This window comes from Colius striatus, chromosome 1 (genome assembly GCF_028858725.1).
Source record: "Colius striatus isolate bColStr4 chromosome 1, bColStr4.1.hap1, whole genome shotgun sequence".
Lineage (NCBI taxonomy): Eukaryota > Metazoa > Chordata > Aves > Coliiformes > Coliidae > Colius > Colius striatus.
The window spans coordinates 102,783,367-102,800,206 of NC_084759.1; the positions used below are offsets into that span (position 1 = coordinate 102,783,367).

Genomic DNA, 16,840 nt, shown 5'->3' on the forward strand with positions numbered 1-16,840 from the left:
TGGCAAGATCTTGCAGAGTTGCCTCTCTATTTTACATGAACTTCTTATTACCTTGAAAAGTTATTCATCTACTGTAAGTAATATTTTGGAAATAATTGGGAGAATATGTGGGAGGAGATATTCAACATGAGCTCTGGCTCAAGAATATGACCTCCTTGGCACTGACTGTGATAACTCTTGGACTGAAGGTGTGAATTTGAATTCTCTCATGTTTGTATTAGTAAGGTGTTCCTAATTCATCGTCTCCCCTTAAAAATAATTTGAGATCTTTGGTATCAGATGAGTGGTTCTGATCTTAAAATCCCTCCCAAAAACTCACCTAAGTTTCTTTGTGATTCTCCTTGGAGTGCTGATCTGTCTTTATACCACTTTCTCCAGATTCCTCCTCAGTGCCTTAAAAAAATAAAATCACTCTACAGTCTTTTTTATTTCATATAATAGTACAGCCGATTTGTGTGTTCTATTTACAAAGCAGAGAAGGGAAAAACAATAATCCTTTGTGAGTGTGGGGGCTTTTTGTGGGTTTTTTGGGGTTTTATTTTGTTTTTTTAGTCTGTTTCAGCCAACACTCTCACTTGTGGAATTCTGAAGTACTTGTTGACCTCTCTGGTTAACTGGGAGTCATCGAGTCTTGTGCATCTTGTTAATAAAAAGATGATTTGCTTTTCCAGGTCATCTTTCTCTTCCAATTGGACATGCTTTTCCTTCAGAGTATGTGGAAATAAAAGTAGTAGCAAGCAGAGGCTAAAGCACTAGAATGTTTAGTCTGTCCTTTTATGTAAGCATTTTGTGATTTGCTGATATTCTGAGGTATGTGCAGCCAGCAGTGTGCCAGTTTGCTGTATCAGAACACAGAAAATTCTACTGAGGTGAGATTCCATGTCACAGGGGCAAACTCTGACATTGTAACCCTGACATGAGGCTATAGGCTAGCCTGTTCCTGGGACTGCACTTGACTAGTGCTACGAAGCTTCAGTTTGAGAAGCAGGTAGCTGCTTGTCTGCAGAGAGGGCATGGGTGGTGAGAACATGCACGGGCAGTCCTTCAGCAGCTGCCTTGGCTTCCTGTTGACTTCTAGGTGCATTTCAAGGTTTTGGCCTTGATTGCTTTTCAGCATAATGGGACTGGAGCTCTGTCTGAGAGGCTGCCTGCTTTTTTGATCCAACATGGCAGTTAATGTCAACTGGGATACTTGACCTCGATCATCCTAGTTTTTAATGTTAAGTAGCCATTGACAGGAAGTTCTTCAAGAAGGACTTGTGACTGTGGAATGTGCTCCCAACCTGGCCTGGTGGAGTCAGATTGCTGAGTGAGCTGAGCACCAGGCTTATCTTATTTCTTTGCCTGTGGAGAAGAGGAATTGTTCAGTGCTTCTCCTGTTCTCCTTAGTTGCAGGAAGACAGGTTAATGTGGGTTTATCATCACTACACTAAGATTTTCCATTTCAGCTTGTGGGAAGACAAGTGAAATATATTTTCAAGAATGAATAGCATACGTTCCTGTATACATTAAAGGGCTTTTTCCTGAGAGAATTTAAGTCAACGTTTTGCATGAAATGAAAGCAAAAGAAGTTTTCTCACACAGACCAGTTTGAAAGTATGGCAAATTAAATTTAGATAAGTGCTGTTTTCATTCAGCTTTGTGGAAGACTCTACAGTTCACTGCCAGGCACAGAAAGCTTCCTTCCTGCTGGGAAAGGAGATTTGTCAAACCATTAAAACCATTGCCAAGTTCTTGAAGCTTAAACTACCCTTCCCAAGCCTCATAGCTGAATGGATCTTAATAGGACTTGCTTTACCCAACAAGAAGGATGTTTGATGCTTTTCTTCCTAGCTGTGCCATTTTTTATGAGATTGGTCAGTTCAGTAGAGAAAAATGTTCGGCAGCAAAAGTAATTTTGAGAAGGAGGGGTTTTGGTTGGAGTGCTGCATGACAACTGCATGTGAAAGCTGGAGTGAAGTGTTAGAATATAAATGCAGCATAACTTTGGCCTGGAAGAACTCAGTTCTTTTACAGCTACTGTGAGATAGCTGAACATTTATTGGCTAACATCCAGCAGCCAACCAACATGACGGGTTATGGAAGGCTATGAGGGAGGAAGAGGGGAGATAAACTTGATCTAAAGCCCTAAACTTCAGGGAGCTGGAACCAATTTCTAACAGTATAGCTACATAGTGCCTCTTTTTGGTCCTATAGCCTGAGAAAGCTCAGCTTGCATGTCTGCTTTGGACACTACAGAAAAAGTCTACCTCTCTCCCTTTCCTGAACACAGTTTAACACTTTTCCAGTTATCCTGTCTTCTTGAGAGCTTTTGGAACACCATTTAGGAGAAGAAAGGAGAGAAAGAGATTAGAAGTAAGGGGGAAATTTTTTTTGTTTCTGAAAAGGTTAGAAAATTAAACAGAAATAGAATTAGAGAAGTTGAGAATACTTGTAATTTTAGTTCTTGACTATCCAATAAAAATGAGGGCTTTGTAAGTAAAAATAAAAGGCAAAGGAGATGATAAACCTGATCATATGACCACTGAAGATTAACTGGTTTCATCAGATTTTGGATAATTTTTTTTTCTTGAAGTGTAGAACGAAAGGAAAAAAATCTTATGAAATGGAAGACTTTAAAGGAAATAAACTAGAAGAATATATATATAGGTCACCCCTAAAGGGAAGGATCTTTTGGCGAGTCTTTCTTTGAAGACTAGTAATGAAGAGAGGCAGTTTCTATGCTAATGAGTGGAGTTACTACCTGGAGTGAGGCAATTCTTATGACATCTGAGAGGAAAAGTATTGAAGGAGTAAGTGCAAGCTGCCAAATACATTGAAATAAATATGCTAATTGATGTTATATCACTAAAAGCAGTTATGTGAAGAACTGGCATTATCCACTATCAGGCATCCACTATATTGAGTGGGAAACTCTGAGAAGTTGTATGATCATTGTTTAGTTACTGATTCTTAAATGGAGAGGGATAAGATCATGCTAGGATATAGCATGGGATTTGTCTTGCCTGTATTATAGTTGTCTATGCCTTCAGTGGAAGGGAGAAGAAGACTATATATTCAGCAAAGGGAAATGGGAATCCTATAGAGCTCTTACCAGGCAGGGGACAGAAATAGGCACTTTTACGGTGTAATTCATTTGACCTCCCTTAGGTTTGTGCTCCAGGACGAGTTCAGGAGAAGAGCCTATTCTTCCCATGGGCAGTAAAGGGAGACTTAACATGACCTGTTCAGACGCATACACTGTAAACATCTTTATTTGGTCAAGTGAATTCTGGCTTGGCATCCACATCTAAGAATGGAAAGACAAGGGTGTTCCGTTTTTATGGCTTGTGGTTAAATGTCAGATGCCTTCCGACCTACTTGGAAAGGTGGTGAATCTTTATTCAAAATGGGAGCTGGCAGCTCAGGGCTTCCAGAGATCTACCAGGTAGGGCTAGGGATTCATGTGGAGTCGTGAGGGCATCACCCTGGTGCCCTGTCTTCACACCCCACCCTGGGAAGTGTATCAAGGGCAGCAGACGTGAAGTTGTTGTGACTCCTGCTTCCTCTTGTGTCGGTGTCTATGGACACCTGCATTGGATTGAGCTATGAGGCTGTGTTCTGCAGCAGCACTGCAGAGTCAAGAGCACATGTATGGTTTGTGCAGCTCTGGAGCAGGAAGCACCTTCAAAAAGCTGCAAGTGGTAGCCTGCTGAATTGCCCCAATCTGGCAGTGACTGATTTACAGGTGAGCATGCGTAGATGTGACAAGTGATCAGCCAGTGAGCTCCACAGGGATGCTATTACTGGAGAGCGGAGCATACGTTCTGGTGACAGGCTTGGTGCTTACCTCTAAATCACCTAGCACACATTTGGTGGGCCATGAAAATGAAATTGATTTATTGAAGCTGATTCCTGCATGAAATTGGAGAGTTGTGCTGTATTGTTAAGTAGGGCCACGTCAACCACAACAACTCGTGTTTTGTTATTACTAAAGGTAAGTAATTTTAGTCTTTTATTTGGGCTATAATCATTAGGTAGAAGTTACCATTCTCTTGCTTGTTTCTGTTTTATCCACACAAACCTGCTTTTATTACTTCAGGGCTTTGGGATTTTTGTTTATGTCACAGAACTCCTAAATACATGTGTCTTTATTTTACTTGCAAACTCCATTTAAGTTTTTTTTCCCTCTGAATTTTTCCCATTGATTTATTTGGCATAGCAACGTCTTGTATGGTGACTGCAGTATTATTTTTCAGGGTACACAGTATAATGGATGTCTCTGGAACTATTTTGGGTTTTTTTACATTATTGCAAAACGTATTCCAAGTTAAAATTTTCAGGAAATTTTTTATAGGAGTATTAATTTGAAAACCTTGTTTCATTTCAATTGTAACTTGCATGAAAATTAAAATTCACTGGACTAATTCTTTTCTAAGAAAAGCAGAGATGTAAAGTTTAGTGTTTATGACTAGTGTGAATTATGTCATGACAGTATGTTTTAAAAGGTAGTTTTGTAAAGTATCTTCATTTTTATTGCAAAAAAAGGTGAACAGGTTGTTCTCATTATTACACCTATTTTCTTGAAGTGCTCATTGTCTCTATGTAGGCTTATTTTATAATATATGCATCTGGTAATGAAAATAATAATTAAATTCTTACACAATGCAACTGGGATTGGGGGGCAGGTGGGGGTGGAGAAAGCTCAGGTAATACTAGCAGCTGAATTCATACCCAGTTCAACTAGCTAATTGACTAGTCAGGCTGATTATTCCCCTAATGTATTTCAAAGCCTAAAGTTTTGTATTTTCAAGCCATGGCTTCTGTTTTCTAATAGGCATTCGATGTTTGCAAATGTCACCCCCATCCTTATTCTTCTCTTAACTTTTTTCCCCTTTCCTGCCATTCCTCTGTGTCTTCTCTTGTGCGTGCATTCTGTCCTTTAGCTATTGAGGTATTGCTCTTGTACCAGGACTGTGAGTGACCTAGGCACTGACTTGGAGGTGTTTAATGCTGCTGAGGAGGTTGGAGAGGTCTGAGAGAAAGTGTCTCTTTTGATCCAAAAAGTGCACAGAGTGATAAGCAATACGATATGACCAAACCTTAGTAAATTCTCTCCATCTTGGGACAGACAAGGATGTAATCTAGAGATGAGTAGCAAAACCAAAATGATGTGGATTAAGATAGAGCTATTTGGATGAGTGCATACTGATTAAAATGTAGGCAGTAATGCAATAGTTGTGTTGCATCATGTCTGACTAAAAGTATTTGGATTAAATCTGATTTACTTTTTAAGTTCTTAATCTCCCTGCCTTTCATTTTCCTATTGCTTATTTTCTTTGTTTTTGGGGGATGATGTGCTTGCTTCATGGTTTTTGTCTGGTGTTTTTCTGTATCCTTGCCTTTCTTTTAAATGTTACCTTTTTAATTTTTAACATCCTCCACTTATATTTGGCCCAAAAAGCATCCCTAAGCACTGTTTAGTTTCCTATATATCCTCTGCATTTTTTTCAAGGCATCTTCAAACACGTCTACTGTTGAGCTAGATCTTGAAAATAATAGAAGCAGCATTTAATGTTTTGAGAGCTTAGGACAAATCTTTGCCTAAACTCAGTGTAGCCCTGGAGGTCTGTATTCAGGTCATCTTGCAGGCACAGATTAAAGCTGAAATAGTCTCACAGCCTTGGACTGCGTAATAATTCCCCTTGTGTAACTGAGGGAAGGAAAATGAGATGGGAAAGACGTCAGACTTTTCTGGGTTTGCAGATTTCGGGTTGGAACAGCTGTAATACCAGGGAGTATCTTTTTTCAGGATGCCTTTCACTTGTATCTGAGCCCTGGGGTGGCCTGAATAAAATGTTGTGCTTGTGTTTTAGTTTGGTTGAGGTTTTTTGGGGAAGGCTGGTCCAATCCATCTTTGAGTACTGCATACTTATTCTGGTGTCAAGTTTTCCTTTTTGAGATTAATCATTGTAGTGTTTTAAGTAAAATGGATGTATAACCTACTTTTTAAAATAAAGACAAATGGTATACAATATTAAAAACCTAAAAGATGCACTAAAATGATGGCATATAATATTAAGACTTACCTTGCTTGAACTAGAAGCAAAGCAACTCATTTTGAAGCTCCTGTTCCATCATTCACTTGGAAACTAATTTTAGTCTTTCTTGAACCCATTTAAACTTTTGAGTTCAATCATCACCTGTAGTAGTTTATTCCACTACCCTTAGCATTAAATACTCCAGCAAGACCTATCTATACTTGCAAGACCTATACTTGCATTTTCAATCAGTTGCTTTATGTAACTTTGAAAACCTCTAAGTCATCTCAGAACATCTTCTTTCCCTGATGACAAATCTCTTCATTACAAGTGTCTGAGGTTGTGTGTCACTTTTTTTTTGTCTTCGTGTTGGCATCTGTGTCCTTCTTTAGGTCAAAAATTAGAGCAAACTATTTTTCTTGGGTTTTTTCTTTTTTTTTTTTTTTGTGACAATTATTTAAAATATACTCCTGCTCTTCTCCCATGGTAAGTTTTTCCATAAACTTATAAAAAGGGAAAAAATTGATGATGAAAAGATAAGTTTGGCATGACAAATTCTGAGTTTCTTTGGAGGATATGCAACTATGTATGTCTATTGAAAAAGTTTTACTATGTGAGACAGAACTTGGTGGCAAGCTGTAACTCTGCAGTTGGGTTACTCTCTCATCTTGTGACAGTCAAAGAGGAAAAGCAGAAACCAAAGTGCTCAGCTGTGCCAGTGGCTGCTCTAGAGAGGTGGAGTAAAAGACCCCAGGTCTTGCCTGTTATCCACCTGCTTCTGTGGGATGCAGCTTCGTCCAGTGAACAGCTCCTCTCCCATTCAGGGTAAAGAGAGTTCAGCCACCTACATTCCTTGTCTCTGTCACAGGCATCGTACAGGAGGAGTGTTGTGGCTAAAGAGCATCCCTGTTAGAAATTACTAAAAAACCTTCTATATCTTCCTCCATATATAGCCATCATATATACGTTAAGCTATGTGCTACCAATAACTCCTTTTTCTGAAAGGAGTTGTATTTTGAGAGTATGTAGTAGGAAACTGCCTATTCAGTGGGGTTTTTTTACACCCACAGAACTAGAGTTATGGTGTATTATATCTGACTAAAGGGGAAAAGTCTTTACTGAGACATTGTCAGGTTCAGCGTTACTTGTTGGAACTTTTTAATTTAAAGAGCGTGGGAATGTTGGAGTTTTTTTTTCCCATCTACTTTTTTGGCAACAAACTGGGGGGGAGCAGGAACAGAGAAGAAGGTAGGAGAGTGTAAATGCTTGTACAGCTCACCCACTTCTACCATACAACAATAGACCCAAAACCCGGCATTCATATCTATGCCTAGATTTGTACTGTGCTTTTTGTGAACCCGTACAGGCTGCTACTTAGAAACAGAAACCCTGATTACTGTGATGGAGGACCTCAACTGTGTGTGTACAGAAGAGAACTAGTCAGAGGGTTTGACCCTCTTCTGCTATTTTTCTTGCCGGCATTGGTAATGTGTGTGGCATATATAATGTGTGTAATGTGTAACTGGTATTTCTGCATTGTTGAATGACACTGTGTGACATTTATATGTCATGTTAGTGGTTGTAAGTAAGTATGACTTTAGAAGTTGCTTACATTGGAAGTGTTTTATTAGATTTATTTTCTGCTTCAAACAGCTGAGAGGTCGAAAGTTGTTTTCTTGATGGGTGGATTAAAGAGTTTTCTACATATTCTTTACCATTATGAAAGACTAGTAAATCCTGTTTTCATGTGGGTTGTTACATTTTTCTGGGTAATTGGTCAAGTTAATTTAAGTATATCTTTTGGTTGGGTTTGTTTTTTCACACCACTGATAATCAAGTTTCTAGAATAAGTCATATTCTTGCAGGACGTCTGATACAGTTCCTTCTCAAAGGGGTTGTCTTATATTTTTGAAGAATAGAACATAATCCAATAGCTTTGTTCCAAAAGCACATATCTGTGTGTCTTCATTGTTCTTAAAATGATGCTTTCTGTCATCTGCATTCCTGGATTTCATTGTCTATCTAAGCAAAGAGAAGACCTTCATGTTTGCAATGAAGATTGATTGGTATCTGAGAGATGGTTTTTTTTTTTCTTTTTACCTGCCTCGCCAATCATGGATGTTAATCTGCTCTTGAATTTGTGGGCTCCATTTTTTCAGTTCTGTGTTTTTCCTGTCATTCGTCTGTCATCCTACTCCTTGTGACTAACTGGTGTTGAAGCCAGTGATTTTATTCTTGTGATTAGAAGTCTTCTGCTCAGGTTCAGTCACTGTTGTCTTTGTACTTGCCACTTACCACATCCTTGTTTGTAAAGTTCAGTAAAATAAAGAGGGTGATTCTATTGGCAAAATTCCTTCTCTGTGTTAATTTTTAAACTTCCTGCTGATAATCAGAAAAACTGTGACTAGAAGCTTACCTGATTGTTGGTACAATTGTAAGTTAGAAATTCTAGCCCTTACATTTCTGAAGAGTTTTTTTAATAAGGCAAAAAAACCTGTCAGTGCTGTTAACTTGTATCTGATGACAGAAGCATCTGCCTGAAGAGCTTGCAGTGACCCAGTTTAAATAGTCTGAACTGTACTAAACCCAGTTCTACAGTATCAGGGTTTTTTTGTCTTTCTCATTCTGAAAGAATCAAAGATAAATGTCTTGCACATTAAGGAAATGAGCTATAATAAAACATATATGGATAACATGGCAGCAGTCCAAGAACATTAGTATGCATTCCCTGATGGAGTTGTGGTGGCAGCTAGCAGTCACTCAACTTACAGTTAAATATTACTTGGAGAGCCTGCTTCAGTGAACCCTTTCTGTTTTGAAAGGAAGAAACTCACTCCATTTTAAGGCATTTGTTGCCTGGGCTGATGTGAAAGCTGTTTATTTGGAGAACTGATGTCAAGCCTCCCCAGGGAGTAGCATTTGCTACGGAAAGCCTGTACTCTGTTATGGATGACAGTGTCTGGAGCCCTGTGGGTAACTGTGTTAGAATACACACATGTTCTAACTGAAACGTGTAATACACAGTCATGCTGACAGGACTGGTCATGCTATAAGACATGGAGCAAAATTCACATATATTAGTAGGCATATGACAGTTACATTAGCATCATCAGTACTGCATGGTAATTTCTGCTCAGATTTCTTTTTGATAAAGTGGGAGCTGCAGTTTGTTATGAAACTTAGCAGTGGGAAATCAGATGCGAGAGTGATTCTTCTAACCCTTGCCTGCTTCCTTCCCATATCTAATAAGCCGTGGGCAAGGAGAGCAAGGAGGGGGTAGCTGACCAGATAAACTGTTACAGTGCATTGGATGTGGTCAGCAAACTGCAGCTTGGGCATTCTCGTTTGGGTTAGAGGAAAAAAAACACCCTGTACAGGCAAACTGGCTCAGCTTGTCTTGACAGACACATGCACTAGATGTTGATAGTTGTTATATTTAAAGACGAGGTTCTTCTGTTCTTAAGTAGAAGGCTTTTAGAAGTTTCTTTTCCATTATTATCTATTTATTCCCTTTGCTTAGGATGGGAGTAATCTTTACTGCTTCTCTGCATTATTACATGCTTCTTGCAAGTGTTCAGGCTTTTACTTTATTATCCTTTGGAGACTCTTTCACAGAGAAATGAACCTTGATGTCAGGTGGTAGTGAGCATGAATATTCTAGAGCCAAATTGCTCCTGCTGTGGAAAACCTCATACGTAGGAAGAGAATTAAGGGAAGGAAATTTTCCATGAGGCTCTTCAGACAGCCCTTTCTTGTCTGTTCTTTATATTCTGATGTTGAATGCAACAGATCAGAGAAGGCTGCTTCAATGAGCATGGGAGATCCTTCGTGTAATGTTGGGATCCATGATGTAGAACCATCTGTGTAGGTACAACTCTGTGTATCGTTAAATTTGTTGGTCGTCTTGGGCATTGGGGAGGATACTATAGTAATATTCTCGTGAGCAGATAAGTGAGGTCTTTTTTATTTCTTCAATGAGCAATACTGTGTTGATTTGATGATGCTTCATTTGATGCTTGTTAATTAACAAGCAAAACACAACAAGGAGGAAATGTTTAAGGTTTTGGGTTGATTCTCTCCCTAATATAGCTGATTCATTTTCCACTGAAGTTGAAACAACTTGTAGGATAACATCTGACATTAGATTTTTAATAAAGGCTATAGCTTAGAGTAGAAACCAAAACATTTAACTTCCTTTATCTTTTAGAAATGAATTTGTTTTTTCTTAATATTGCATGTTCTGCTAATCCATATTGTCCTGATATTAGTGCAGTTGTACAGCAGGAAGGATGACATAATGAATTAATGTTGTCTTTAGAAGTGTACACAACTTCCATAGTAATAGCTCAAACTATTCTCGTGATAAAGCCTGGAAATCTGAAAAAAAAAAAAAAATTAAGTTGTATTTTTGTTTGTTTTCTTTGAGGAAAATAACTGTTCACAGTATTTACTTTAGTAAATCTATATATTTATGTAGGTTCATGCCTCTTGAAGAATGTGATGTATGTCTATTTGGCACACAGACATTCTCTTAGTCATCACCAAATGAAAGTGATTGAGAAGTGACAAAGGTCTTGTGAATTTTGTAAAATCTTTGGGTGCATTTAAAAAACTTGTGATGGGTTCATATTCCTGATTCTTTAAATCAGTCAGCCTTGAGGTGATGGTGGTGAAGACAGCAAAATATTTTTACCAGCCCAACTTGGATGGACTATTTTACACTTTGAGAAACTGGAGTTACATCTGGTGGTGTGCACTAAATAGAAATTTAATATGTCTTCAGAGAAAGGAGAAAATTGTAGCCTACTACAGATTTTCTTAAACCAGTAGTTTGGCAAGATCTGCTTGTAGTTTAAAAAAAAAAGTTATGGGTATGGAGCAGTTGTGCATTCATTTTATAGAGGCAGTGTGTTTGTCATGAGGGTTTGTGTTTACTACAAGACAAATGAGATACTTTGTTTCTAGAGGGTGCAGGGAAAGAGAATAATTCAGTGTAATTGCTTGAGAATTTTCTTTTTTCTTTTTTTTTTTTTTGTTTAAAAGCACTGCTGGTACTTAATTTGGTCCATACTTAAGCTTATGGCACTAACATTGATTAGGAACTGGATAAACCTCACTTGCTCCTACTAAAGTTTCTGTTGACTTTACTGTGAGTTTTAATACCACTCCTGAGTTACACAGTAGGAAATAGTTAAGAGGTCTAAAGTTTACAAAGGTATGAGATTCAAAAACACTTGAATTTCTAAGGTTAGGGGGGAAAAAAAAAGAGACCTTGGTAAGTTGTGAATCTAGATGAATGCAATCAATTGGGAGTCTCTGTCTTAAGTACAAGACAAAGCACCTGCAATCCTACATTAAGAATGTTCTAAAGTAAAAATACAAAATAGTAAGAGAATGTGTGTTGTAGATGGTGTTTCTGACACCTTTGATAGCTGGAGAACAGATGTTTGAGTCACTGTATGAATTAGGAATTGGTATCACTGAAGATAAAATGAAGCATGTTTGAGAGAAAAAAAATGTACTTGGAAACAAAGTACCCAAATACACTTGATAACCAGGAATCCCTGCTGACTACTGTTGTCTTCGACTATTTTGTTGGACACATGGCAATGGTATTACAGTGTGATCATTGCTGGAACTGTACAAGTACAATTCATTATTCTGCTTGGCTTATCTGGTTGTCAGCGTCTTACTCTCTTCTCCAAGTGACCTGGGGTACCAGGATGAAGTGTGCATGTCTAATGTAGATGAACACATGTGGAGATAAGTGCATGTATACAGAAGAGGCTTGCCTACCAGAGATTTCCAGTTCTTCACTTTTTGTAACTAGCTAGATTTTCTGCAATCAATATGCTGCTTCTAGCTTTGTAACGATATCTGAGATTTCCCAATACAGAAGACTATTTAAGCAGTAGTATTTGAAAGTGAATATTAGTAATTTAAGTTTTCAGTGATGATACAGAGATGTATGTGTTCGTTAAAAAAACCCAAACAAACACAGAACAGCAAAACATGATGTGTTGTTTCTCCCCCTCCCTGCTGCCAAGCTTGTGCTATTTCTTTAACAATCAGGGGTTGCCAAAATATTAATAATAGTTAATATAGCACAATCAGAAGTATAAAACAAGAGCTCACTTCCCCTCCCTCAGTCACAAACTCTTAATTAAAAGTAGTAGTGAAACAGAAGCCTAAGGAGGTTGGTTGGGGTTATGAAAGGATTGGGGAATAGGGAGGGAATCTTCTTTAACTTTATAAAATAATATAAACTTGTGGATTTTTTTTCAATATATTGTACATTATTGTTGTATGTGGGTAGCTCCCTCCCCTCTTCTAAGTGCAAATGTAGAAAGGGTTGTGTCTGACAGAGCAGGGGAAGGAAGGAGCTTAAGGCCTGGTTCTCTACTGGATACCTTCAAAGGCTAAGAGTGCAGGTGTAGCTTAGGCTTCTAGATTGCAGAGTTTGAAACTGATTTTTACATCATGTTTATACCTTCCAGATATGGGTGGCTGTAGAGATTGAAGGCTAAATTAGAGCCTAAGGTAATAAAGGTAGCCAAGTAGAATTACTGAGAGACACCTGATTAAGGCAACTTTAAAGGATGTTTTTCACTATTTAAAGATGTTTCCAGACATAACATTGCTCTGAAATGCACTTAAAAAATTCTCTGCAGACAGCCAAAAAGCTGTGCTTGTGAATGTTAAAAATGACCTTGAGCAGAAGAACTCAAAGGTTGTTGGTAGCTTTGTACTGAATAAAATAAACTGGCACAGCAATGAGAAAAACCTGCATTAAGGTTCAGGGCCCTGATTCAGCAAAACACATTTAAACATGGTACAGTCCTTATTTTTTTGTGAATGCTCATGTAATTTCTGATCAAGACACAAATGAAATACTGGAATAAACAATATTAAATGAGTGTATGCAATATAAAGTGTTGATACTGTCCTTACTTAGATGGGTATCAGAGCTGTCTGATGCAAGAAATGAACCCCTGAAAATGAGTAGTGCTATCTGTGCAAGTAGTCAACTTTGGTTTTTTGAGATGCACCTGTGAACAGGTGTCCTCAGATTTGGAAGTTACTGCTTTTGGGAAAACACTTGCAGAAAAATGGTTGCTTTGAGTCTTTGAGAGGTGTCAAGAGACCTAAACTAAATGTCTGGTTTTACTGGCAAGGTGCAGAAGATGCCTGGGTTAATTGACGTCTCAGTAGAATAAGGTTATTTCCCTTGTAACTGTATAAAAACTGAGACTTTTTTTTTCTTTTTTTACCCTGTGGATGTGGAAAGAATCATTGTATTTGATGACTTTCAGTTTATGTTATCAATACTTTGCCCTTAGCTGTTATTCTTACGCAATAAGTTCTTATATGCTAGTATAAGTACTATGTTACATGCTAGCTGTATGGATTATACTTGAAACTAATATGCTAATGATAAGTTTTTCTCTGCCTTTGCTTCTTTTAATCTTATTTCTGTGACTTTAGGTGGGTAGAATTCATAAAGACAATTGAGTAGATGTTACTAACACTTTGTAATAGTATTAATTTTAATTTTTCAGTTTTTTTCTTTAAGTGTTCAAAGATTTATCTGTGCTAATGCTTTAGCTGTTATTTCAGTACTTTGCATCTGGTGATTCTGTTTCATGAAATAACACTTATTTGTGCTATATTAGTACTACTAATATATTAAAATATTAGCACTATAAAGAACAATTTAGCAAGTTTTATATTTATGCCCTCCTTACCTAATTTGCATTTAAAGATAACTGTTATTGCTTTTCACTATAGGTGGCTCACAAACTGTGTAACAGAACATATAATGAGAATTACAATTTACAACTCTTATCTCTAGAAAAAGTCTCATGTGGTGGTGCTAGACCAATGGCTGCTTTGGATGCTACTGGGAAGTTGCTAGGTCAGCAATGTTGGGTGACGGGGTCATGGAACAATTTTTCAACTGTTCCTGGTTAATACCAGTACCAGTGGGAGTACCTGTGTTGTTCTGGTGTTTGTTTTTTGTTTTTTTTGTCAGTAACATCTTTGCTTTAGCAGATATGATTTTATTTAATAATGAGGTCCAGGTGGGAAGGAACACATCATAATAAATTTCACCATCTTTATCTGTTTTTTTTTTTTTTTTTTTTTTTTGCTGCACAGAGGTACATACAAAATAAGTGCCTTATGGTTAAAGAACATTAATATTGTGTAGTCAGAATTAGCATGGCTACATGCTGAGTAACTGCACTTGTTCCTTCTGTCTGATCTTCTTAGGACAGCCTGACTTGGAAGTTTTCGATGGACTGTTGTGGCCCTGGAAGAAAGCTGCTAATTTGTATTTTTGGGTTTTGGCTTCTACTTTTGGCAGAGCCACACAATGTGTCCCATACTTGGCAGCAACCACTACCTGACTTTGAAAGCTTTCCTTGCATCTCTAAATCACCCTGCTCAGCTAGAACATTGCAACATGAGTTCTTTGGTTTTGTTTTGTTTTTTTTTTCACAACACTTTGTTTGGAAAACCTGTAATTTATTTTCCTCTTGTAACATGTTGGAGAAACTTAAGAAACAGCAAATGTTGCATGGTCAGCGGTGCCTACTGTTAAAATGCTTCTTAGTATTTTCTGCTAGGCTAACATTTAACATGTAAATGACTTAAACTGGTCTCTCCTAATCCCTTCTCCTGGTACCTCTGGGGTAAACTGGAAAGTTTTCTAGGAAACACAGTGTAGGGCCTAGTGCTGCAGTAACTGTGTAATAGGCTAAATGACCAAATTTCTTGTCTTTTAAACCACAGTTGTCTCACTGTATGGCACCCTGTCCTTTGAAGGCCACAAAAAGGACACACTTGTACAGAAAGATCAGTGAACCCACATGTGTGGATCTGCTCAATCTCCATTTGACAGTGGCCCCGAGGTGGTGAAGGCATGCAAGTCTGTGTGCTGCCTCTAGCCTCCACTCTGTCTGCTATGGCTGTAGAGTAGAGGCAGGCTGGATCAGTAAGGCAGACCAAGCCTTTGGGCTGCGCTGAGTAATGGTAGGGGTTGTTCTGACACCTAGGCATTGCAGGAATTCTGTGGCTCTTTCTTCAAGCATAACAAATACCGTGGAAACATTGGTAGGTCTGTGGAAAAGCATCCGTATTGTTGGAGTTCCTCATCAGCTGATACAAAAATGACCATAATTGGTATTACTGAAAACTGATACTTTAAAATGTTAATGCCATCTAACAAGCAGGATATTTTGTGAGAAGAGCCATGTTTCTTCAGAGTGAGGGAATTTTAGTGGTAGGTGAAGGGTTATGTTACAGCAGTTGTGGCGTAACTGCCAAAGCTGTATCTTTCTTCAGTAAACTTTTAAAAGTGTTTTGTTCCTGTCTAATAGACAATAGAACTTGATAAATGACTACAAAACCTGACTAAAGGGAGCCCTCAGTGAAGAATCACAACACCCTCTGCTGGTACAAATGGCTCCTTCCTCCTCTTCTAGGACTTGCCTGGCAGATATCCTAGAAATAGTAAAAGATAGTTCTGAAGTTCTATGCTGCCTCCTCTCATTTAACCTGAGGTTATTTTAACTCATTTGTATGGGGTTGGTTTCTTTCCTATAGAAATTTGACAGTTTAATTTGATCAATAACACCACCACTAAAACAGATGAGGAGGTGGTGGTGATGGTTTCTGCCACTTTCAGGTGTGAGAATCCATGTTACTCTCTAAGCATCTGGAAGGCTACTCCTAGTTGGAAAACTTTTATTGGAGGTTTTGTGTGCAAATATATCTCTAAAGAAAGCCTTCATCCCTTCAATCTGCTGATAGTTGCATTTGATTCATGCTGCCAAATCCGTTGGGTAAACTTGTGGTTTTATAGAATGACCATGTGTTTCTAGGGCCTTTCCTAGAGGTTACTTCGGTGTGGTTGCTTGCTTAAGTTTTTAGAAAGCCTCTGTGTCACTTGTCAGGTGATGAGCAGTCACAAGCAGGCAGGCCGGACGACTAACTTATTTATTTTTGGTGTACGGTCATGCTCTCAAACTCTTGGTCAGCCTGTCGCATTAACATCCTCTCCTCTGCTTCCTTCTCTGCTTGGGATGACTGAGAAGCAAATCACAGGTTAAGATGAGGAGTGGACACTTTCTAATTTCTCATAAAATATATCTGATGCCTGCCAAAGCAACCCTCTGCACTTTCCTGACCCCTCTCCTCCTCCTCCTCCTCCTCCTCCTCCTCCTCTCCACCTCACCTAAACACACAACATACCGTGGTAGGTGCTGCTGCTTTCAGTCTGAAAAAAGATCTTCACCTATAATATTCATGAAGGGGCCGGGACCGTGAGGCGCTGAGCCCACTATCTCCTGCCTGTATCCTGAGGAGTGATCTTGCAGAGAGCCAGGGTATCTCACTGCAGTGCTCTGACACAAGGTGTAACACCAGAAGGGAAATTGACAGTTGAATTTGGGAGGGAGGAGAGGGATGGGGATAGCAGCACCGTTCCTAGTAAGTGGTTGCTTACATAATTTCGTTAGGAAAGAATGCTGCTGGTGGAACTGTGCTCCTCTCTGTGGCTTGTTAAAGTGTCCCTCCAGCACGCCTGTGATGCACTGCCTCCTGCATGAGAAGGGTTAAGAGGAGACAACATCCTGTCAAAGACCTTGTTTTTAATTTTGCCTCTCACACTGGCACAGATCCGGCTAAGAGCAGCCCAGATTAGTTCGGAAAACCTTTGAAGAGATTTAAGATGTCCTTCAGCCAGTTTGAAGGTTTTTGTCTTGCAAATCCAGTACAAGGGCGCCTGCAGGCATCTCGACCCTTGCTGTGCTGCTGAT

The 16,840-nt window shown here is 38.7% G+C and overlaps 1 protein-coding gene across 6 annotated transcripts in view; it reads left to right on the top strand.

The window, feature by feature from the left end:
- The window catches only part of NRIP1 (nuclear receptor interacting protein 1), a 77,997-nt gene that overhangs the window by 24,383 nt on the left and 36,774 nt on the right, over positions 1-16,840 (top strand). The window contains exon 1 of one of the 6 annotated variants that reach the window (XM_062002575.1): positions 32-73. The exons of the other annotated variants lie outside the window; for them this stretch is intronic. The gene's annotated coding sequence lies outside the window, so the exon portion shown is untranslated. Of the gene's footprint in view, positions 1-31; positions 74-16,840 lie in introns of those variants that run through there. 6 annotated transcript variants of the gene reach the window in all.